The sequence below is a fragment of the Ovis canadensis genome, chromosome 13 (assembly GCF_042477335.2).
Source record: "Ovis canadensis isolate MfBH-ARS-UI-01 breed Bighorn chromosome 13, ARS-UI_OviCan_v2, whole genome shotgun sequence".
In the NCBI taxonomy this organism is placed as follows: Eukaryota; Metazoa; Chordata; class Mammalia; order Artiodactyla; family Bovidae; genus Ovis; species Ovis canadensis.
Window position 1 is genome coordinate 50,022,501 of NC_091257.1, and position 23,483 is coordinate 50,045,983.

General features: G+C 43.3%; 1 long non-coding RNA gene across 1 annotated transcript; it reads left to right on the forward strand.

Moving 5' to 3' along the window:
- Nucleotides 1–18,560: 18,560 nt before the first annotated feature.
- LOC138416938 (uncharacterized) lies at nucleotides 18,561–23,480 on the forward strand. The gene is made up of 3 exons (XR_011247902.1): nucleotides 18,561–18,692; nucleotides 19,939–20,584; nucleotides 22,186–23,480. It is a non-coding gene; the product is annotated as an uncharacterized lncRNA (long non-coding RNA).
- The last annotated feature ends 3 nt before the right edge of the window (nucleotides 23,481–23,483 follow it).

Below are 23,483 nucleotides of genomic sequence, written 5' to 3' on the forward strand. Positions count from 1 at the left end.
AGAAGCTAAAGATGCATGTTTGATCTCTGGGCCAGGAAGATTCCCTGAAGAAGGAATGGCAACCCACTCTAGTATTCTGGCCTGTAAAATTTCATGGATAGGAGAGCCTGGCGGGGTACAGTCCATGGGGTTGCAAAGAGTAGGACACGACTGAGTAACTGAGCACACATTCACAGTGTATCCTTACATAGGCATAAGATGAGTGATATTTACTACAAAATTAATAATGGGTTACTTTCCTTGTTGTTTTACAGCTTTGCTTTCAAAGAATTTCATTACTGTATAGTATTCCTCTTGTAATTGGAGAAGCTGTGTATCAGCTATCATCATAGGTAAGTGTTTTTTTTTTTTAATGTAGCAATGCTTCCAATACAGTATTATGAATATGACTAACACTCTATGCCATAAAATTTTATAATGATTCATTCATTTTGTACATGAATTGTGGAGCAATCTTACCCATGACACAAGGCAACCATAAAGTTATCAATGCATGATTTGTTATAACTATAAATAAACTAATTTCCTTTTCACATTATCTTTTCATTTTTGATGGCTAGTGTTAGTAATATGTATGACATCTACCATGTTTTATACCATCTAAGACAATATTGACATAGGTACTGACAAAATGACTCATAAACAGATGATGTATGGATAAATATAATACAGTATCTGTCTTTTCCTTATGACTTCCTTAATAACATTTTCTTTCCTCTAGCTTGTTTTATTGTAAGAATATACTGTATAAGGGTGGAAGAGGATGAGATGGTTAAATAGCATCGCCAACTCAATGGACATGAACTTGAGCAACCTCCAGGAGACAATGGAGGACAGGGAAGCCTGGCATGCTACAATCCACAAGGTTGCAAAAAGTCAGACATGATTTAGTGACTGAACAACAACATACAGTATAATACATAAAACATACAAAATATGTGTTAATTGACTATCTATGCTATTGGTAAAGCTTCTGGTCAACAGTATGCTTTAGTAGTCAAGTTTTGGAGGAGTTCAAAGTTACCTGTGGATTTCCCACTGCATGGGAGTCAGCACCCCAACCCCCTACTTATGGGAGGATTTGTGTATGTTATATGCAAATACTATGCCATTTTATATAACAGACTTGAGCATCCGTGGATTTTGGAGTCTGCAGGGATCCTGGAACCAATGCCCCAAGGATACTGAGAGAGGTTGTAGTTTACTTTCCCTCTCAAATCATCTTTGAGGAAAATCAGCAATCCACAATTCTCATCCCCAGTTGCCAGAGATTCCTGCCCTCCCATCTGTGAGGCCCAGGGGTGACACTGGAGACTGAAGCTCCTTTATCAAATGCTTCAGTATTCCATCAAAGGTGCAACTGCAAGCTTTCACTGCCTTTTTGGCATCACAGCATCGAATCAGGAGAGACCCTGGTGGAAAAACGCTGAGTCTACAAAATGGTCCACCTCACCCAGCTTTTCACCTCTCAGCAGCAAGGAAAGCTCATAAACCCCTTTGACTTGCTTCAGATCAGCCCAGGTAGGAAGATTTACTTCTCTATCAGCAAACAGAAATTTATACTATCTTATACTAATTTCACCCATCCATTCATTCATTGTTTAAGACCAAAGAGCCAACCTCATAGCTGTTTCTCAAAGCTCTGCCTAGCACTTTGTATGAGGGCAGCCCTTGGCTGTAATCTGAGATCAGGCAAAAGGATCAGGAGGTGTGAGAAAAGCACTGGCCTGGTGAGTCAGGAAGCTGGATTCTGGTCCTGCCTCTTCCAGAAACCTGCTATGAGTGTCCTCAGGAGAGAAACTCAAATTCTTCTATCATTTCCGCCTTGACAGACTTTATTTTCTTGGGCTCCAAAATCACTGCAGACAGTGACTGCAGCCATAAAATTAGAAGATGCTTCCTTGAAAGAAAAGCTATAAAAAACTTAGCATATTAAAAAGCAGAGACATCACCTTGCCTACAGAGGTCCATCCAGTCAAAGTTATGGTCTTTCCAGTAATCATGTGTGGATGTGAGAGCTGAACCATAAAGAAGGCTGAGTGCCAAAGAATTGATGCTTTCGAACTGTGATGCTAGAGAAGACCCTTGAGAGTTCCTTGGACTGCAAGGAGATCAGTCAATCTTAAAGGAAATCAACCCTGAATATTAATTGGAAGGACTGATGCTGAAGCTGAAGCTCCAGTACTTTGGCCACCTTATGTGAAGAGCCAACTCACTGGAAAAGACCCTGATGATGAGAAAGACTGAAGGCAGGAGGAGGGGGCGATAGAGGATGAGATGGTTGGGTGGCATCAAGGGATCTTCTCTCTCGTCACAACTCCAAGACTTAGAATTCATTAAGACATATTCCCTTAAAATTCTGAGCCAGTACTACCTGGTGCTATAATGTTTATATCAAGAGTAAACTGTGTTTCTGCTCTCAGGGAGTCTACCTTCCGCTGAGGTGATCAGACTAGTTGATAGGTTAAGTAGCATCTAGTGGCAAATGCTGGAAGGGAAAGCAAACATGAAGCAGATGTTCCCCAAAAGACATGGTGTGTTGTGAGGGAGGGGTGGGCCACAGGAATAGACAAGCATGGTACATGAACACTTTCTCTCTCAAGACTGTGAGCAGCTTGCTGTTATAAGAATTGTAACTCAATCATCCTTGTTCCTCTAGCACTAAGAACATCATAGGTTCACAATTCATCGAATTATGAACCAAAATTTTAAAACACTTGTGCTAACACAGGGCATCTGCTCATAAACTGGCATATTACTTTTCATTTCCATTCGGTGTAATTGTCACTTTCTTCCATTGGCTCCCTTACAGAAATTTCATTATAATTTTATATGTCTGAAGACAAAGAATTTGTTAATCTGCTACCAATCTGGAATTAAGATAATTTGGACAGAGATGAGACTAAAGTTACCTTTCCATTGTTTATGAAACCGGACTTCGCAATGAAAACTAAATGTCAACTATGTGTGAATTTCTTTGAACCAGTTGAATTTTAGAAATGTTCTTCAGATAGTTTATCTATACTTCTCAGAAATTTAAATCCATATAATCTTTGACCCAGCAATTCTACTTCTAGAAATGTATAGTAGAGACATATTTGCTCTTAGTGGAAGAGGTAACAAATGATCTAAATGAAAGAGGAGGCTCTTTAGCTACTGATCTGGAATGATCTTCAAGATACATTGCTAATTCAATATCCTGTAATAAACCTTAATGGAAAAGAATATGAAAAAGAAGATATCTCTGTGTGTGGAACTGAGTCATTTTGCTATATATCAGAAACTAACATAGCATTGTAAATCAACTGTACTTCAATTTAAAAAAAATTTAAAGAGAGATACATTATTAAAATTGCAAGTGGAGCAACCAGTGGGTAGGACACAAAACACACCCATTTGCTGGTGTGTGTGCAGACTACCTCTGGAAGGATACACAGAAAATCTGGTAGCCTTGATCAATTTTGGAGATGAGACTGAAAGGCTGGAAGGCAAGTATGGAAGGCGGATTTTTTTTTTTTTTTTTTGCCTTGTGTAGCTTTTGAACTTTTAAACATTTTCAAACATTATAACTCTAAATTTTATTTTAAAGATTCAAAACACTCCTTCATTAAAAATATAAAATATCTCATATCTATAGCTTGCCTCTGAGGAGATTAATTGAAGATCTAATGGGGCTGTGGGGGGGTGGGGTGGAGGAGACAACTTACTTTCACTGTCTGCCTTTTGCATCTTTACCTTTTGTTTTTAACCATGTGTATCTGGGGGGAGAAAGGAAGTATGTACCTTTAAGCATTTTAGATCTTCCATATAACTTGGTATTTGAAGTTACTATATACACTCTTGGGTGGCTTCCCTGGTGGCTCAGAGGTTAAAACGTCTGCCTGCAATGCAGGAGACCTGGGTTCGATCCCTAGGTCGGGAAGATCCCCTGGAGAAGGAAATGGCAACTCACTCCAGTATTCTTACCTGGAGAATCTCATGGACGGAGGACCCTGGTGGGCTAAATACTACATTGAAAAAAATCTTATAAAGTTTTAAAATTACATATTTCTAAATTTATTCCAATTCAAACTGACCTTTCATATCCATATCTTTTGATGGTTTTGATGGTTTATGGCCATTTTTCAACTGTTACTTGAGGTTCTGTAGTTCTAGATGCTGTCTACTTAAAAAAGTGAAAGCTTCTTTTAAAAACATTCTCTTACTGACGATCCTACTTGCAAGGCAGCAAAGACATTCTGGACACAGCAGGGGGGAAGGGGAGGGCGGGATAATATGAGAGAACAGCGCTGAAACATACATGTACGTTACCCTATCTAAAATAGATAGCTGGCGGGAATTTGCAGTATGATGCAGGGAACCCAAAGCCAGCGCTCTGTGACCACCTAGAGGGATAAGAAGGGGAGGGAGGTGGGAGGGGGGTTCAAGAGCGAGGGGACACGTGAGTACCTAATGCTGATTGATGTTGGTGCTTGGCAAAAAGCTATCACAATATTGTAATTTTAATCCTCCAATTAAAAAAAATTTAACTCATATTCTCTTTTAGTTAATCCTTTTGAATAGATTGTAGAGACCAGACAATTAAGGTCGACATGATGTTCTGTGAAACACAATGGATGAAACATGAAAATCGATCACCTGACAAGCCAGTTGTTAAGTATATTCAATGTGCTCATTACATAAACTCCAGGCTGCATCAGAGGGCCTTTGGGGTAGTTACAGCCCAACGAAACCACTCACTAAAATCCAGTATCAGAATTTGTCAGGGTTTATCAGGGACACACATAACTGCCAAAGTGCTGTCTCATGGTTATATTGTGCAAGGAGATCCACTGATCCTTGGCAGTTTCTGTAGAAATGATGACTAACTCCGCCGTTCACGTGTACCTATGAGGTCATCATCTGTCAACATTTAAAGTAATCGCTCAGGCTTTTCTTTTCAGGTCGGGAGCGCCCAATACCCCTTCCCTGAGTCTGTCTGTCAGGTCGTTCAAGAATCCCAGGAACATGCTTCTACCAGGGGACAGTCTGGTCACGGGACACCACGAGAAATGAACACAGGGATCGCGTCGTTTCTGGCAACGCAGGCCTTCTTTCTGCGGCTGCTGTTTCTAATATGGCCACACGGGGTCACTGTTGGACCCTGGTGATTCCACAGTGCTTCGAGGACGTGTCCACGGCGGGCCCCCGAAGTAGGATGTCTGCTGAGGGACGGTGAGTGGTTTAGTCGCCAAGTAGTGTCCGTGTCCGACTCTTGCGGCCCCATCGACAGTAGCACGTCAGGCTCCTCTGTCCATGGGATTTTCCAGGCAAGAATACTGGCGTGGGTTGCCATTTCCGTCTCCAGGGGATCTTCCGGACCCAGGAATCGAACCTTGGTCTCCGGCAAATAAGCGGATTCCTGCTTGATTCCTGCTTTGCAAACGGATTCGTTACCGACTGAGCTACGAGGGAAGCCCAGACTCAATGTCCCAGAAAAATAGCTTACCTTCACTGTGAGCTCACTATGGACCAGTACTGTACGCTGTCTACTTGTATCACTTTATTTAAACCTCGCAACATGCCTGTGTTAAAAAACAAAATGCCACGGAGTAAAACTGAAGATCTAATTGGTTTTATTCAGTGATTCGGAAGCAGGGCAGCACCTCACCTCGCATCTAAAAGGCACTCCAAGGGGTGGTACCAAATGGACGGTTTCTATGAGAGAAGGATGGGGCAAGGGAACTATTAGTAAAAAGAAAGGAAAAGATTATCTGAGGCCCAGACACTTTTGGAGTGGGAGGGGGAAGGGAGTTTATCACACAGCTGGCCGCCTCCCCCTTTCGGGGTGGGGAGGGGAGTGGAAAGGACCCATGTGACAGATGAGGTCATTGGTGCTGAGCAGAAAATTCCAGGCTGGTTGATTAAGATTACGTTTCTAGGGGAGGTTGAAACTGCAAATAAGAGAGCCATTAAGTCTAGGCCTGATATCCTTCTGGGATGTGCTGCCCTTGTGGGCCTGTGGTTTTTCTCTGTAACACCTGTGAATTTTATCATTATTCTCATTTGATCTATGCAAAAACCGAGACGCAGAAAGGTTAAGTAGAATGACTAAGAATCCTTTGGCGAACCTAATCCAGATTTGACTGCCTTTCTTACCTCCAACCTTTAAATATCATTCTTGCTTTTTGACCTTAGTATTTTCACTTTTAGCAGTCTGTCCTAATTAGAGGTGGACATGAAGTTTTACATATAAAAATATTTGATGCCATATATAATGGTAAGCCTCTTATCCTTCTCCATCAGAGGGAAGACAGACTGAAAACCACCATCACAGAAAACTAACCAATCTAATCATATGGACCGCAGCCTTGTCTAACTCAATGAAACTATAAGCCATGCCATGTAGGGCCACCCAAGATGGACGGGTCGTGGTGGAGAGTTCTGACAAAATGTGGTCTACTGGAGCAGGGAATGACAAACCACTTCAGTATTCCTGCCTTGAGAATCCCATGAATAGTATGAAAAAGCAAAAAGATAGGACACTTGAACAATGAACTCCCCAGGTCAGTAGGTGCCCAATATGCTACTGGAGATCAGTGGAGAAATAACTCCAGAAAGAATGAAGAGATGGAGCCAAAGCAAAAACAACACCCAGTTGTAGATGTGACTGGTAATGGAAGTAAAGTCTGATGCTGTAAAGAGCAATACTGCATAGGAACCTGGAATGTTAGGTCCACGAATCAAGGCAAATTGGAAGTGATCAAACAGGAGATGACAAGAATGAGCGTCAACATTTTAGGAATCAGCGAACTAAAATGGACTGGAATGGGTGAATTTAACTCAGATGACCATTATATCTACTATTGTAGATGGAAGAAATGGAGTAGCCATCATAGTCAACAAAAGAGTCTGAAATGCAGTACTTTGATGCAGTCTCAAAAACGACAGAATGATCTCTGTTTGTTTCTAAGGCAAACCATTCAATATCATGGTAATCCAAGTCTATGCCCCAACCAGTAACACTGAAGAAGCTGAAGCTGAATGATTCTATGAAGACCTACAAGACCTTCTAGAATTAACACCCCAAAAAGATGTCCATTATAGGGGACTAGAATGCAAAAGAAGGAAGTCAAGAAATACCTGGAGTAACAAGCAAATTTGGCCTTGGAGTACAAAATGAAGCAGGGCAAAGGCTAATAGAGTTCTGCCATGAAAATGCACTGGTATAGCAAACATCCTCTTCCAAAAACACAAGAGAGGACTCTACACATGGACATCACCAGATGGTCAACACTCAAAACAGACTGATTATATTCTTTGCAGCCAAAGATGGAGAAGCTCTATACAGTCAGCAAAAACAAGACCGGGAGCTGACTGTGGCTCAGATCATGAACTCCTTATTGCCAAATTCAGACTTAAATTGAAGAAAGTAGGGAAAACCACTAGACCATTCAGGTATGACTTAAATCGAAGTGAGATTTAGATTTAAATCAGTGGAAGTGAGAAATAGATTTAAGGGGTTAGATCTGATGGACAGAGTGCCTGATGAACTATGGACAGAGGTTCATGACATTATACAGGAGACAGGGATCAAGACCATCCCCAAGAAAAAGAAATGCAAAAATGCAAAATGGCTGTCTGGGGAGGCCTTACAAATAGCTGTGAAAAGAAGAGAAGTGAAAAGCAAAAGAGAAAAGGAAAGCTATACCCATTTGAATGCAGAGTTCCAAAGAATAGCAAGGAGAGATAAGAAAGTCTTTCTCAGTGGTCAGTGCAAAGAAACAGAGGAAAACAATAGAATGGGAAAGACCAGCAATCTCTTCAAGAAAATTAGAGATACCAAAGGAACATTTCAGGCAAAGATGGGCTCAACAAAGGACAGAAATGGTATGGATCTAACAGAAGCGAAGATATTAAGAAGAGGTGGCAAGAATACACAGAAGAACTGTACAAAAGAGATCTTCACAACCCAGATAATCACGACGGTGTGATCGCTCACCTAGAGCCAGACATCCTGGAATGTGAAGTCAAGTGGGCCTTGGGAAGCATCCCAAGAACAAAGCTAGTAGAAGTGATGGAATTCCAGTTGAGCTATTTCAAATCCTAAAAGATGATGCTGCAAAAGTACTGCACTCAATATGCCAGCAAATTTGGAAAACTCAGCAGTGTCCTCAGGACTTGAAAAGGTCAATTTCCAATCCCAAAGAAAGCCAATGCCAAAGAATGCTCTAACTACCACACAATTGCACTCATCTCACTTGCTAGCAAAGTAATGCTCAAAATTCTCCAAGCCAGTCTTCAACAATACATGAACTGTGAACTTCCAGATGTTCAAGCTCGTTTTAGAAAAGGCAGAGGAACCAGAGATCAAATTGCCAACATCTGCTGGATCATCAAAAAAGCGAGAGAGTTCCAGAAAAATATCTATTTCTGCTTTATTGACTATGCCAAAGCCTTTGACTGTGTAGATCACAATAAACTGTGGAAAATTCTGAAAGAGATGGGAATACCACAACCTGACCTGCCTCCTGAGAAATCTGTATGCAGGTCAGGAAGCAACAGTTAGAACTGGACATGGAACAACAGACTGGTTCCAAATAGGAAAAGGAGGACGTCAAGGCTATATATTGTCACCCTGCTTATTTAACTTATATGCAGAGTACATCATGAGAAACGCTGGGCTGGAGGAAGCACAACCTGGAATCAATATTGCAGGGAGAAATATCAATAACCTCAGATATGCAGATGACACCAACCTTATGGCAGAAAGTGAAGAAGAACTAAAGAGCCTCTTGATGAAAGTGAAAGAGGAAAGTGAAAAAGTTGGCTTAAAGCTCAACATTCAGAAAACAAAGATTATGGCATCTGGTCCCATCAGTTCAGTTCAGTTCAGTTGCTCAATCGTGTCCGACTCTTTGTGACCCCATGAATCGCAACACGCCAGGCCTCCCTGTCCATCACCAACTCCTGGAGTTCACTTAGACTCACGTCCATTGAGTCAGTGATGCCATCCAGCTATCTCATCCTTGGTCATCCCCTTCTTCTCTTGCCCCCAATCCCTCCCAGCATCAGAGTCTTTTCCAATGAGTCAACTCTTCACAGGAGGTGGCCAAAGTACTGGAGTTTCAGCTTTAGCATCATTCCGTCCAAAGCAATCCCAGGGCTGATCTCCTTCAGAATGGACTGGTTGGATCTCCTTGCAGTCCAAGGGACTCTCAAGAGTCTTCTCCAACACCACAGTTCAAAAGCATCAATTCTTCTGGTCCCATCACTTCATGGCAAATAGATGAAGAAACATTGGAAAGAGTGGCAGACTTTATTTTTGGGCTCCAAAATCACTGCAGGTGGTGACTGCAGCCATGAAATAAAAAGATGCTTACTCCTTGGAAGAAAAGTTATGAGCAACCTAGACAGCATATTAAAAAGCAGAGACATTACTTTGCCAACAAAGGTCCATCTAGTCAAGGCTATGGTTTTTCCAGCAGTCATGTATGGATGTGAGAGTTGGACTATAAAAAAAGCTGAACTCCAAAGAATTGATGCTTTTGAGCTGTGGTGTTGGAGAAGACTCTTGAGAGTCCCTTGGACTGCAAGGAGATCCAACCAGTCCATCCTAAAGGAGATTGGTCATGGGTGTTCATTGGAAGGACTGATATTGAAGCTGAAACTCCAATACTTTGGCCACGTGATGCAAAGAGCTGACTCATTTGAAAAGACCCTTATGCTGGGAAAGATTGAAGGCAGAGGAGAAGGGGATGACAGAAGATGAGATGGTTGGATGGCATCACTGACTCAAAGGATATGAGTTTGAGTAAGCTCCAGGAGTTGGTGATGCGCATGAAGCCCTGGCGTGTTGCAGTCCTTGGGGTCACAAAGAGTCGGACACGACTGAGCGACTGAGCTGAACTGAACTGACAACGGTCTGCCTGAAATGCAGGAGACTCCAGTTCGATTCCTGGATTGGGAAGATCCCCTGGAGAAGAGGAAGGCTACCCACTCCAGTATTCTGGCCTGGAGAATTCCGTGAATGGTTAGTCCATGGAGTCACAAAGAGTCGGACACAACTGAGCGACTTTCACTTCCCTTCTCTTCACTTCATAATGATAGAAATATTGGAGGTGAGCTAAAGGGCCACCAAGGAGGGACTAGTTAATTTATAATCTACCCACAGGTAAAAGTACTAATAGATTGTATCTATTAAGTGATTAATTATTAGCAAGTCACGGTTCTAAGCATTTTGTTTTTTAACTCAGTTAACCCTCACAAATGCTTAGGATATCCATATTATTATCATATTTCATCCAACAACAACAAAAGACATCATCATTATAGAACATTCCATTATTTTATACACGCTTAAGAAAAATACGCCAGTTAATTTAGGACACAATGCTTTAAAAAAGAAAATCATTATCAGACATACTAAATTATGGGGAAAATGTCCATTTAGAATCGATAAAATAAGCTGTTATCATCCTTATTTAATGTGTGAGGAAGCTCAAGCATAGAGAGATTGAATAATCCATTGTTATTCAGTCCCTAAGTCATGTCCAACTCTTTGCAACCCCATTGACTGCAGCATACCAGGCTTTCCTGTCCTTCACTGTCTCCCAGGGTTCACTCTAATTCATGCCCACTGAGTTGGTGATGCTACCTAACCATCTCATCCTCTGCCACCCCCTTCTCCTTTTGCCTTCAATCTTTCTCAGCATCATGGTCTCAAAGTTAAAAACAAAAAACAACAACAACAACAACAACAAAACAAGCTATGAGTAAAGGTAGAATAGTAATTAGGATAGCCAACATTCCCAGCTCCGTTGATATCTTTCCTTCTCAAGAAAAAAAATGTGGTATATAAACAGTATTTTTAAAAAACAACCAAAGACCCTTAAAGAATATAATTCAGGTGCCTCTGAACACAGAGGGCTTTTGTACAGACCTCCAACCACAGGAAACATTTCTATTAGGACCACAAAAATCTCTATTTGGTGAGCTAAGCAGAGCTCTGAGATACAAAGTTACCTTAATTGAAAGCTTTTCCTATAGCCTTCATTTTCCCAGAGAGGCACTAGTGGCAATGGCAGATTTTCTCTTTCTCCTATAATTTTTTGTTCTAAGAGGTTGCTCCTGTTTGGGGAACATGAAGTTGTAACATTAGATTCAAAGTCCTGTACAAACACTTATAATTGTGAGCATTGGCTTTGGGAACGTGTGAGCAATGTTCTTGCAGTTTTTACTTTGTATATTTCATACTAAGTGTGCTTTCTCTTTTAGGAAGGCTAGGATTTCTAAAGTTGGTTTTGGGGCTTCCCAGGTGGAGCAGAGGTAAAGAATCTGCCTGCCAGTGCAGGAGACACAGGAGTCGCAAGTCTGATACCTGGGTTGGCAAGATTCCCTGGAGTAAAGAAGTGGCAATGAACTCTAGTATTCTTGCCTAAAAAATTCCATGGACAGAGGAGTCTGGTGAGCTACAGTCCATGGGGTTGCAAACAGTTGGAAACAACTTGGTGATTGCATTTGGTGAGCTTACTAAAGTAGAGAGTTCCAGGTTATATCCCCAGACTTACTTAATCAATCTATCTAGGGGTGGGATTCAGGAGTCTGCATTTTTTTTTTTTATAAGCTGTTAGTGTTTTGTTGTGGTTATTCAATCACTCAGTTGTGTTCAACTCTTTGCGACCCCATGGACTGCAGCACACTAGAGTTCCCTGCCCTTCACCATCTCCTAGAGCTTGCTCAAACTCATGTCTATCGAGTTGGTGATGCCATCCAACCTCTGTCGTCCCCTTCTCCTGCCCTCAATCTTTCCCAGCATCAGGGTCTTTTCCAGCAAGTCGGCTCTTCACATCAGGTGGTCAAAGTAATGGAGTTTCAGCTTCAACATCGGTCCTTCCAATGAATCTTTAGAGTTGATTTCCTTTAGGATTGACTGGTTGCTGTTAGTGTTAGTATGCTCAAGCTGGAGAATCACTGCTGATGTAATCATTAAGTTGACCTGAGACAGACAGAACAGAGAAAAGCAAACTGAAGTTTTGTATGGAAGGGAGTTCATAAAAATAGGAGATTCAAAGAAGTGAATAAGCAGGCACCTTTTATACCTCTTAGACAAATAAACAGTAAATTCGTGAAGAATCGATAGCAGGAAGAAGTGTAGGCTTGGGGCAGTAAATTACTGAGGAAGCAACAAAGTTTGTTTACACAACCTTCTCAGCCTTGAATTCCCTGTATCTGATGATAAGGATGTCTTTCTACCCTCCTGGTACAGGGAGGATCACTTCACTTGGAAGACTTATTTCCTGCTTTCAGGGAATAAAGGAGGGTCAGTGTGGCTTGCACCAGCCACTGCTCAAGAGGCTTTAATTCAGAATAATCTATATAGTAACGTGGTGTATTTTGAGGTGGCATATTTTGTTCCCTTTTTAAAAAAATTCATTTATGCATTTTATTTTTGGCAATGCTGAGTCTTCGTTGCTGCTTGGGGGCTTTCTCTAGTTGCAGCGAGTAAGGGCTACTCTTTGTCACCATGCATGGGCTTCTCATTGAGGTGGCATCTCTTGTTGTGGAGCACGGGCTCTAGGCATGTGGGCTCAGTAGTTTTAGGCCACAGGACTTAGTTGTCTTGCTTCATGTGGAATCTTCCCAGACCAGGGATCGAACCTGTGTCCCTGCATTGGCAGGAGGATTCTTAACCACTGGCCCACCAGGGAAGTCCTTTCCCCCTCTTAATAATAATAATAATGGCTGTATTTGCTTACATTATTTTTTTTTCACTTAGATTAAAAGAGTTCTACTGATTCACTTATAAGTGAGTTTGAATTGTCATTCTGTCTTTAATGATGAGGTCCATGACCGTGTGTTAGTCGATCAGACATGTCCAATTCTTTGGGGCTCCATGGACTGTAGCCTGCCAGGCTCCTCTGTCCATGGGATTCTCCGGGCAAGAATATTGGAGTGGGTTGCCATTTCCTTCTCCAGGGGATCTTCCTGAGCCAGGGATTGAACTGAGGTCTCCTGCATTGCAGGTAGTTTTTTTTTTTTTTTTCCATCTGCACCACCAGGGAAGCCCCTTAGATGCCAAAAAGTCCATGAACCCACACACATAGTCACCAGTGCAGAAATATTCATTTTTATTCTTACCACATTTAATGCTAGCTCATATCTCTTATATATATATATATATATATATATATATATATATATATATAAGAAAGGAGAAAGAAAGAGTCTTCAAAGAGAGAAGTGAGATTGTGGTAACACGTTTCTTTCCTCTGCAGGCTGGTGTGCCCTCTGGGAGCCATGTGTCACTGGCTGCCTTGTGCACCTCTCTGGAAATGTTGCAGCCAGCAAGCCACAGTGAGGATGCCTTTTTCTGGGCAGAACTGCCTGCCAGGGACTTCAAAGCAGAGGAAAGGAGCCCCGAGTTGGAGGGGATCGGTATCTGGGATCAGTGAGAGCCCATCCTTGGGCTGGAGCCCACATCTTCTTTCTGAGTCAGACCATTTCTGCTTGGTCTGTGGGAACCCAGCTGAGTTAGGAAAAGAGCAGCCTGCTTGAGAAGCCTCAGAGCTAAAGGCTCAAACACATTAATATTAGGCTTCTTCCTATCTCGGTGTTCTCCCCAAACCCCCCAAAAAGAGCATTCCAAGGAGATCTCTGAGACCTAAAAATACATCTTTAACTGGACCTTGCTAAGGAGACAGTTAAGATCTCCCTAACATCTCTGCAAACTATGTAGAGCAGTCAGTGATTTCTTAGCTGGGTATTTCCTTCGAATACCCTGGGTATGTCCTGGCTCTTATCAATTTCAGATATTTTTCCAAGAACCCCAGGGAGATTTGCAGAGGGATAATCCAGTTCACTGGTGAAAATGAAACCACTAGCACACAGCCGGTGATGCAGTCAATAAAGCAGTTTAGAAAAGAGGCACCAAACAAAACCGGAAGGTTTGGTATCTTAAAGAGAAAAACCACAGTGATACAGCTTCAACCTGCTGGATTGGTTACGAGGTTTCTCCACGCACTTACCCAGGGTTTCTGTTACTAATCAGAGCCCTAGAGAGTTGCAAGAAAAACCCAACCACCAGCAAGCTTGACTCTGTTTCCCCTGCGTTGAAGACATTAACTTGTATCACTCCATGTATGCTATTTTTCCCCTTATAATCTTGCCCAATTTTCTCCATTTAAACATTGGAATAAAAACCACCACTTACGATGCATGCTGGTTTCATAAACAAGGACACTAAAGTTCAGAGGATTAAGTACATTTTCCCAATCACACAGCTAGGGAAAGGCAAAAGAAAGAATAAAAAAATGAAAAATGAAAAAAGAAAAAAAAACATCTGGATGTAATGTAACTCACCCCAAAACCCTTGTTCTTTCTTTCGCCCCAGACTTTGCATCAGAGGGGGAAAAAAAAAAGATATGAGTTACTGTGTGATTGGTTATATTTGATTACAGTGTATTTCTGAGAACAATATAGAGCAACATTTCTTTATATTAAGCTTTTCTAAGAGTAATTAAAAAGCAGAGACATTACTTTGCCTACAAAGGTCCATTTTGTCAAAGCTATGGTTTATCCAGTAGTTACGTATGGATGTGAGAGTTGGACTATAAAGAAAGCTGAGCACCAAAGAATTGATGCTTTTGAACTGCGGTGTTGGAGAAGACTCTTGAGAGTGCCTTGGATTGCAAGGAGATCCAACCAGTCCATCCTAAAGGAAATCAGGCCTGAATATTCATTGGAAGTATTGATGCTAAAGCTGAAACTCCAATACTTTGGCTGCCTGATGTGAAGAACTGACTCATTGAAAAGACCCTGATACTAGGGAAGATTGAAGGCAGAAGGAGAAGGGGGCGACAGAGGATGAGATGGTTGGATGGCATCACCCACTCAATGGGTGTGAGTTTGAGTAAACTGTGGGAGTTGGTGATGGATAGGGAGGCCTGATGTGCTGCAGTCCATGGGTCACAAAGAGTCGGACACAACTGAGCGACTGAACTGAAAAGGAACTGTATGTTATAGTAATAATAGATGGGATTTATGGGTCACCAAAATTATAGATGAGGAAACAGTGGAAACAGTGGCAGACTTTATTTTTGGGGGCTCAAAAATCACTGCAGATGGTGACTGCAGCCATGAAATTAAAAGATGCCTACTCCTTGGAAGAAAAGTTATGACCAACCTAGATAGTATATTGAAAAGCAGAGATGTTACTTTGCCAGCAAAGGTCCGTCTAGTCAAGGCTATGGTTTTTCCAGTGGTCATGTATGGATGTGAGAGTTGGACTGTGAAGAAAACTGAGTGCCGAAGAATTGATGCTTTTGAACTTTGGTGTTGGAGAAGACTCTTGAGAGTCCCTTGGACTGCAAGGAAATCCAACCAGTTCATTTTAAAGGAGATCAGCCTTGGGTGTTCTTTGGAAGGAATGATGCTAAAGCTGAAACTCCAGTACTTTGGCCACCTCATGAGAAGAGTTGACTCATTGGAAAAGACTCTGATGCTGGGAGGGATTGGGGGCAGGGAGGGAAGGGGATGACAGAGGATGAGATGGCTGGATGGCATCACCGACCCAATGGACGTGAGTTTGAGTGAACTCCGGGAGTTGGTGATGGACAGGGAGGCCTGGTGTGCTCCGATTCATGGGGTCACAAAGAGTCGGACACGACTGAGCGACTGAACTGAACTGAACTGAAATTTAGCCTGTAGACGAGGCTCTGCTCTTTGCTAGTAACATGGTTCTGAGTAAGCCACCCCTTGACATCATCCTCCTCATTTATAAAGTGAACATGTTGAGTTACACCACCTCTAAGACCATTGCTTACTTTGAGAATTGACCCACATCAGCTCAGAACAAAATTGAAAGGTGGAGTTAAGTGATACACAGCTACACCTACACAGAGACGTCTGACCTATATCATGCTGCTATCACCTCCATCACTATCTCTATGTGAGGGGCACATTCTCAGAAAGGTCTTCTCTGAGCTTTGCAAGATCTAGTTCATAAGTATCTTTCACTTCCCTTTACTTCCTCCACCTTGTTCATTTCCGTCAGAGTGCTCGTCAGAAGTTGAACTATGCTGTGTAGGTGTGTATTTGTCCGCGGTCTCACTGTCCCCAGGTGACAGGCTCCCAGAAGGCCAGGGGGGTTGTCCACTGCTCTTTCCTAGCACCTCAAACTGTCCCTGCCATAGACCAGCCACTCAGGTGTTTGGTGAATAAACAAGTGAGCGAGCAAATTGCCTTTTAAATCATGTGGTGGTTATTCTCTGCTCACTTGCAAAGCTGACTTTAGAAGCAGTCCCCAGGGGCAAAAGGCAAGGAAATCTTAATTTCTGTGCATTACAAAGAAAATCAGAATGCTGTTGATTACAACGTTGACAGTAGTTATTGGAGATCTGAGTGTTAGGACTGGAGGTAAATTTCATTATCTCTATTTTCCAGAATGTCTTTAGTGAACATACCTTGCTTTGCCATCAGATTTAAGTTTTCACAAAGCACAGAGTCTTGGTGTGATCTTTAATCTGGAGTTTTTCTAGGAGTAGTTAAAGCTACAACCTTGGCACCAGGACAGGGGTGCTTACAGGATCCGTGTGGTGTGTTGGAGATTCTCCATCTTTAATTAGCTAAGAAGAGGCATCTTGGGGCTTCCCTGGTGGTCCAGTGGTTAAGGACACCAGTTTGATCCTTGACCTGGGAAGATCCCACATGCCTCAGTGCTACCGAGCCCATGTGCCGCAGTTACTGAAGCCCGCACACCCAGAGTCTGTGCCCTGCAATCAGAGAAGCCACGGCACTGAGAAGCCCGTGAATGCACTGGAGAAAGCCCGCACATGGCAGCGAAGACCCAGCACTGCCGTAAGCAAGAAATATTTAGAAAAAATAGAATGATAATAAGTATCCTACTCTTTCAGCCCTGCTTGGAGGTCTGTGCCCAGAATATGCTCGTGAATCTTTCATCTGGTGGGTGAAGCTAGAGGACCTGATTTTGGTTCAATTAGCCAGTACCACCCATAGTGGCAGGTTTCAAGCAACCAAGGAGGTAGGGGCTGGGGGGACTCAAGCTGGTGTGGCCTCTGAGAGCACGGCTGTAGGCAGAAGTAGCGAGGACTGGCCAGTGTCTTCCTGAACAATAAACAGCAGCAGATGGACAACGCGGGTTGTCCCTGGAGGCACCTGCTTCCCATAAGTCTCTTGAATGAGTGACTTACCTCTAATGGCTGCATGGTTTGTTTGTTTGTTTGTTTGTTTTTTTCAGTTTGTTTAGATATTTAATTTTTAGATTATTAAAAAAAGTTTAATTTTTTTAAATCAGAGCACATATAATGCATAGCTTTGAATGTGGCAAATGTGAGTTAGAATTTTGGTTCTGGGTATTATCTGACTAATCTCAGATAAGTTACTTATCTCTAAATTTCCTCGAATGTCGACGGAGCCTAATGACAGTCACTTTCAAGGCTGCTGTATGAATGATGATAATGGACAAATAGATGAAAGTATTGTGTTTTGTAAAGGTATTTTAGTATAATTTAAAGACAGGTAATAATTGATTTTGCTTTTCTCCTAGTGTCAAAGCTATGGGTTGTTGATAACACTTGATGTTATTTTTTTAAAAAAAGGAAAGTGTAAAAAGTAAAATGAAAACCAAGTAGTTTTTTCCCCCCTTCTATAAATAAAGAAACTGAAGCTCCACGAACGTATTAATTTGCCTATGGTCACATGGACAGAAAGTAAAGCAGACGTTTGAGTGCAAACAACTTTTTACTTGCCCCATATTTTCATTCTCCTGAGCTTTCTGAATTCAGATCTCAGAGGACCAAGCCCCCTTAAGTGTGTGTGGCTCAGTTGTGTCTGACTTTGCAACCCCATAGTCTGTAGCCCGCCAGGCTTCTCTGTCCATGGAATTTTCCAGGCAAGACGACTAGAGCAGGTTTCCATTTCCTACTTCATGGGGTCTTCCAGACCCAGGGATAAAACCCATATCAAATGCCAATGTGTTTCCTGCATTGGCAGGTGGATTCTTTAATGCTGAGCTACCTGGGAAGCCAAAGCCCCCTTATACTGAATTCCTCAAGGGATTCCTAAGAGGCAGTGGGCAAAACTGAATGTAAACCCAGCCAGCATCAGCTTGAGAGTCAGATTATGAAGCAAAGTGTCTGCTGCCTGTGCCCCCAAGGGGCCATCCTAGGCCGTAGCCTGGCTCTCAGGACACACCTCTGATGCCCTTCCCCACTACCCACGGCTTTGCTGTTAAAACAGGAATGAAATTCCAGGGGTGACAGAGAGATGGTGGCCCGTGAACACCTTTCACTGTCAGAGATTTTCTACTTCGGTAGAAATAAGAGATATTCTGATGGATTATTAATATTAGAAAAGGTGTGTAGAGCACAAAAACAAATAACCTAAAACGTGTCAAAAGTACCTAAAAAGGGTGTTAAAAGTGCATGGACACAGCTTTTGCTGGGCTGATAAATATTTAACCACCAGCCTTGTGAAAGCCCTGCCCTGGTTTGTAGTGTTTGCTGGTTTCTGTGGTGTAAAGACTCCCACGATGTCCTATTTTAAGCTGCTAACTCGAGGTCACTGAATGCAGAGTTGGAAAAAGACATATGGGCACCCATCACGGTGTCGTATTTCCACCACGGTTATGTAGTAGACATGAATGACCTCAAGAGCTGAGAAACAATTACATGCAATAGAATAATCAGGACGTGGTAAGTTTTTATTATTTATCACTTTGTCTTTTGTATAGATTTCGTTTACTTATAATTTTATGTTTAGTCTTGACTGTACTTAACAATCAGGTCTCATGAGTCATGAGGAGTTTATCGCCGGCTCCATGGGCTGATAGAAATAGGCTCCGTTCCAGCATGTCTGTCGGCATCTGGACAAGGACTCCTGTTTTGGGGAGAGTCTTGGCCTAGGGGCGTTGCGCTGTGTGCGAGAGCTGGGTGGACAAGAGGCAGACACTGCCCATCCATCTGCCCTCAGCAACCAGGAGAAGGTCTCAGGATACTCTTAAGCCCAGCAGTGCCTCCAGGCACCCATCACCCCACCCAGGACCAGGGTGAGAGAGGCAGGAAGTCTCTCTGGGCTCCCACAGACCCCAAGAAGAATTAAAGTTGGCTTCCCTTTGTGCTTGTGAGGCTGTGCTGTCGTGTCTGACTTTTTTGTGACCCCATGGACTGTAGCCCGCCAGGCTCTTCTGTCCACGAAATTTTCCAGGTGAGAATACTGGAGTGGGTTGCATGCCCTCCTTCAAGGGATCTTCCCGACCCAGGGACTGAACTCAAGTCCCCTGCATCTCCTGCATTGGCAGGTGGATCCTTTACTGTGTCAACCTGGGAAACCCAGTTTCCCTTTAAGCATAAGCAAAACTAGTGTTTCATTTCTGAGGTTTCATGGGCTCGGCCCTCTTCCATATCTCTACCCACTAGGAGACAGATGAAATGCCTTTGCAACCTCTCTTTCCATGATTAGAGACAAAAGATTATCAGTCTAAAGACCTGGAGGAGGTGTGTGGAGGTTAGTCGCTCCACGGCAAGTGGAATCTTCCTGGACCAAGGATAGAACCTGTCTCCTGCATTGACAGGCAGATTCTTGACCCCTGGACCACCAGGGAAGTCCTTGCAATTGTTTTTAGTGCTGTAACTGCAAAGGAAAACCTCAAATGTATTTAACTCACTTGGTTTAAAGCAATCACATGAGAATAAGCACCCAACACCCTTTTTAAAGGGCTGTTGAAATAGTAATCCAGCCAATTTCCTAATGTGTATTGTGCAAAGAACACCATTCCAAAGGAAGTTAGTAACAATTGTTTTTGGAGAGGATGCTATTATAGTGACTTTTTTCTACCTCTGCATTTACACTTGCAGATCCGGCTGTATTTAATTTTTTAAAACAATTCCTTGCCTCGCTGGGGCAGTAAGTTGCCAATAGTCCCTCATATTGTGTTTGCAGGTGACATCTGGTCCTGGGATAAGGAGACTCTGGTTAACAAGGAGTCATGGGATATGCCTAGCAGAGAATGTCCACAAACCCACCAGGGACTGCTCCAATGTGTGGGCCCACACAGTTAGGGGGAGTCTCGTTGCTGAGTCCTCCTCCCCACTCTGCAAATGTGAAAAGTGAACGCAATTGCATGTGCCGGAGGAGAGAGCCCCAAATGGTTGGTTCCTTGGTGGGGGGCACATCCTGAGCCGTGTGGTAATCTTGGAAGCCGGAGATTAAGAAATGCTGCACTGGGAGTTTCCATTCAGGAGGTGGAAGAGGCAGGCACAGAGCAGAAGTTTCTGTTTTCAGAATGTGGCACATTTGAGGAAGTCACAGCACAAAGCAATGAATGAAAAAAGAATACATTTCATATAAAACGGGTGCAATTTAGGTACTTTGAGAGTCTGGAGTTTGAGCTTTCTGCACATTAAGAGCAGAAGGTGTCTGGTTCACACCCAGGCCCAGTATACACAGGTTTATTCAGAGGTAAACACCAACCACAGCTGAGAAGAGACCAGGAAGCAGCGGGTTTCTCACCCCAACCCCCACCGGAGGACTCCATCTCTGCCCCAGGCCCATGGCCTTCCTATCATTGCCATGAGAGCAAAAGTTGGTGAGTACAGTGAGGTCCCCAAAGGGGTGTATGCCTGTGTGTGTGTGTGTGTGTGTGTGTTTGTGTATGCACGCAGCTGTGTCCAACTTTTTGTGACCCCGTGGACTATAGCCCTCCAGGCTCCTCTGTCCATGGGATTTCCCAGGCAAGAATACTGGAGTGGGTTGCCATTTCCTTCTCTAGTCCCCAAAGTTGAGAAGACAAAGGAAAGAGGTGGACAGAGAAAACTGTCCCCTTCATCCTGGTCTGTCCTCTGCCTTGAGTCCTAGGAGGGATCTGTAGGGAAAAGCCCTGCACAGTGATGTGGAGGAACATAGATGCCCTTGTATTCCTTAAAGGCGCAATGGTCAAGAATCCCTCTGCCCATGCCGGAGACTCACGAGATGTGTGTTCAGTCCCTGAGACAGGAAGATCCCCTGGAGTAGGAAACAGTGACCCTCTCCAGTATTCTTCCCTGGAAAGTTCCTGGACAGAGGAGCTTGATGGGCTACAGTCCATGGGGTTGCAAAGTGTCGAATGCGACTGAGAGACTGGGCATGTACATATTCCTTAAGGCAAGGATCGCTAACCTCCAGGGTCTAATGCCTGTTGATCTGAGGTGGAGCTGAGGTCATAATAATAGAAAGAAAGTGAACAATAAAAGGAATGGATTTGAATTATCCTGAAGCCATCCCCATTCCACCTCCACCGCCCACCACCCCTCCCCGCCGACCCTCCCCCCACCCCCTACCCCCCACCCTCCTCCCACCCCCCCACCCTCCTCCCACCCCCCCCACCCTCCTCCCACCCCCCCCACCCCCCACCCTCCTCCCACCCCCCCCACCCCCCCCACCCTCCTCCCACCCCCCCACCCTCCTCCCACCCCCCCCACCCTCCTCCCACCCCCCCCACCCCCCACCCTCCTCCCACCCCCCCCACCCCCCCCACCCTCCTCCCACCCCCCCCACCCCCCACCCTCCTCCCACCCCCCCCACCCTCCTCCCACCCCCCCACCCAGAATCTTCCCTCCCGCCCCATCATGCTTCATCCTTCCGTCTGCTGTGTCTTTTTAGTGGCATCCAAGCTAAATGCTCTGACAGTGCAGGCAAGTTTTCACATTACAGCCTCGATACTTAGAAAGACTTAATTTGAAAACATTCAATTATCATTGAAATTCACTTACCATAAGAAACCTACCTGTTGAAATGAAAAAAAGACCTACTGGATTTTTAAACTGGAATTTCAACTGTTCAGAAAATTTAAAGATTATTATAATGGTTTTACATTTATTACTTATGTATCTGCACACTTTCTCATCTGAAGGTTATTATCAGAAGTTTAAAGAGGTCATTATTCAAACCTCTTAATGGGTAAGAGGCTTTATGCCTTACTTCTGCTTTATTGACTATGCCAAAGCCTTTGACTGTGTGGATCACAATAAACTGTGAAAAATTCTGAAAGAGATGGGAATACCAGACCACTTGACCTGCGTCTTGATAATCTGTATACAGGTCAAAAAGCAACAGTTAGAACCAGACATGGAACAACAGACTGGTTCCAAATTGGGAAAGGAGTACCTCAAGGCTGTATATTGTCACCCTGCTTATTTAACTTATATGCAGAGTACATCATGTGAAATGCTGGGCTGGATGAAGCACAAGCTGGAATCAAGATTGCTGGGAGAAATATCAATAACCTCGGATATGCAGATGACAACACCCTTATGTCAGAAAGCGAAGAGGAACTGAGGAGCTTCTTGATGAAAGTGAAAGAGGAGTGTGAAAAAGCTGGCTTAAAGCTCAACATTCAGAAAATGAAGATCATGGCATCCGGTCCGGTCCCATCACTTCATGGGAAATAGATGGGGAAATAGTGGAAACAGTGTCAGACTTTATTTTTTGGGGCTCCAAAATCACTGCAGATGGTGATTGCAGCCATGAAATTAAAAGATGCTTGCTCCTTGGAAGAAAAGCTATGCCCAACCTGGACAGCACATTAAAAAGCAGAGACATTACTTTGCAGACAAAGGTGTGTCTAGTCAAAGCTATGGTTTTTCCAGTGGTCATGTATGGATGTGAGAGTTGGACTATAAAGAAAGCTGACCTCTGAAAAATTGATGCTTTTGAATTGTGGTGTTGGAGAAGACTCTTGAGAGCCCCTTGGACTGCAAAGAGATCCAACCAGTCCATCCTAAAGGAAATCAGGCCTGAATATTCATTGGAAGGACTGATGCTGAAGCTGAAGCTCCAATACTTTTGCCACTTGATGCTTCAAAGAACTGACTCATTGGAAAAGACCCTGATGCTGGGAAAGATCTAAGGTGGGAGGAGAAGGGAACAACAGAGGATGAGATGGTTGGATCACCGACTTGATGGACATGAGTTTGAGCAGGTTCCGGGAGTTGGTGATGGGCAGGGAAGCCTGGCATGCTGTAGTCCATGGGTCGCAAAGAGTCGGACACAACTGAGCAACTGAACTGAATAGGTAAATATGTATGTGAAAGTGTTAGTCACTCAGTCATGTCTGACTCTTTACGATCTCATGGACTGTAGCCCACTAGGTCCTCTGTCCATGGAATTCTCCAGGCAAGAGTACTAGAGTGGGTTGCCATGCCTTTCTCCAGGGAATCTTCTCAACCCAGGGATGCAACCCAGGTCTCCCGCATTGTGGCCAGATTTTTTACCATTTGAACTATCCAGGATAGTGGGTAAATATGAATAGCTGCAACAAAAGCCAGATAGCAAAAAGTTATGCTTATGGCTCAGGAAATCAGGCTCAAGTTCCACTTAACTTTAAAAACATCTTATTTAAAACTTTACTAAAATTCAAGATTTAATGATCTTCCTCAAACACTTGTATTTTATTGTTATTATAATTTAAGAAAATGAAATATTGATACATTTTTCTTCAAGTCACATAT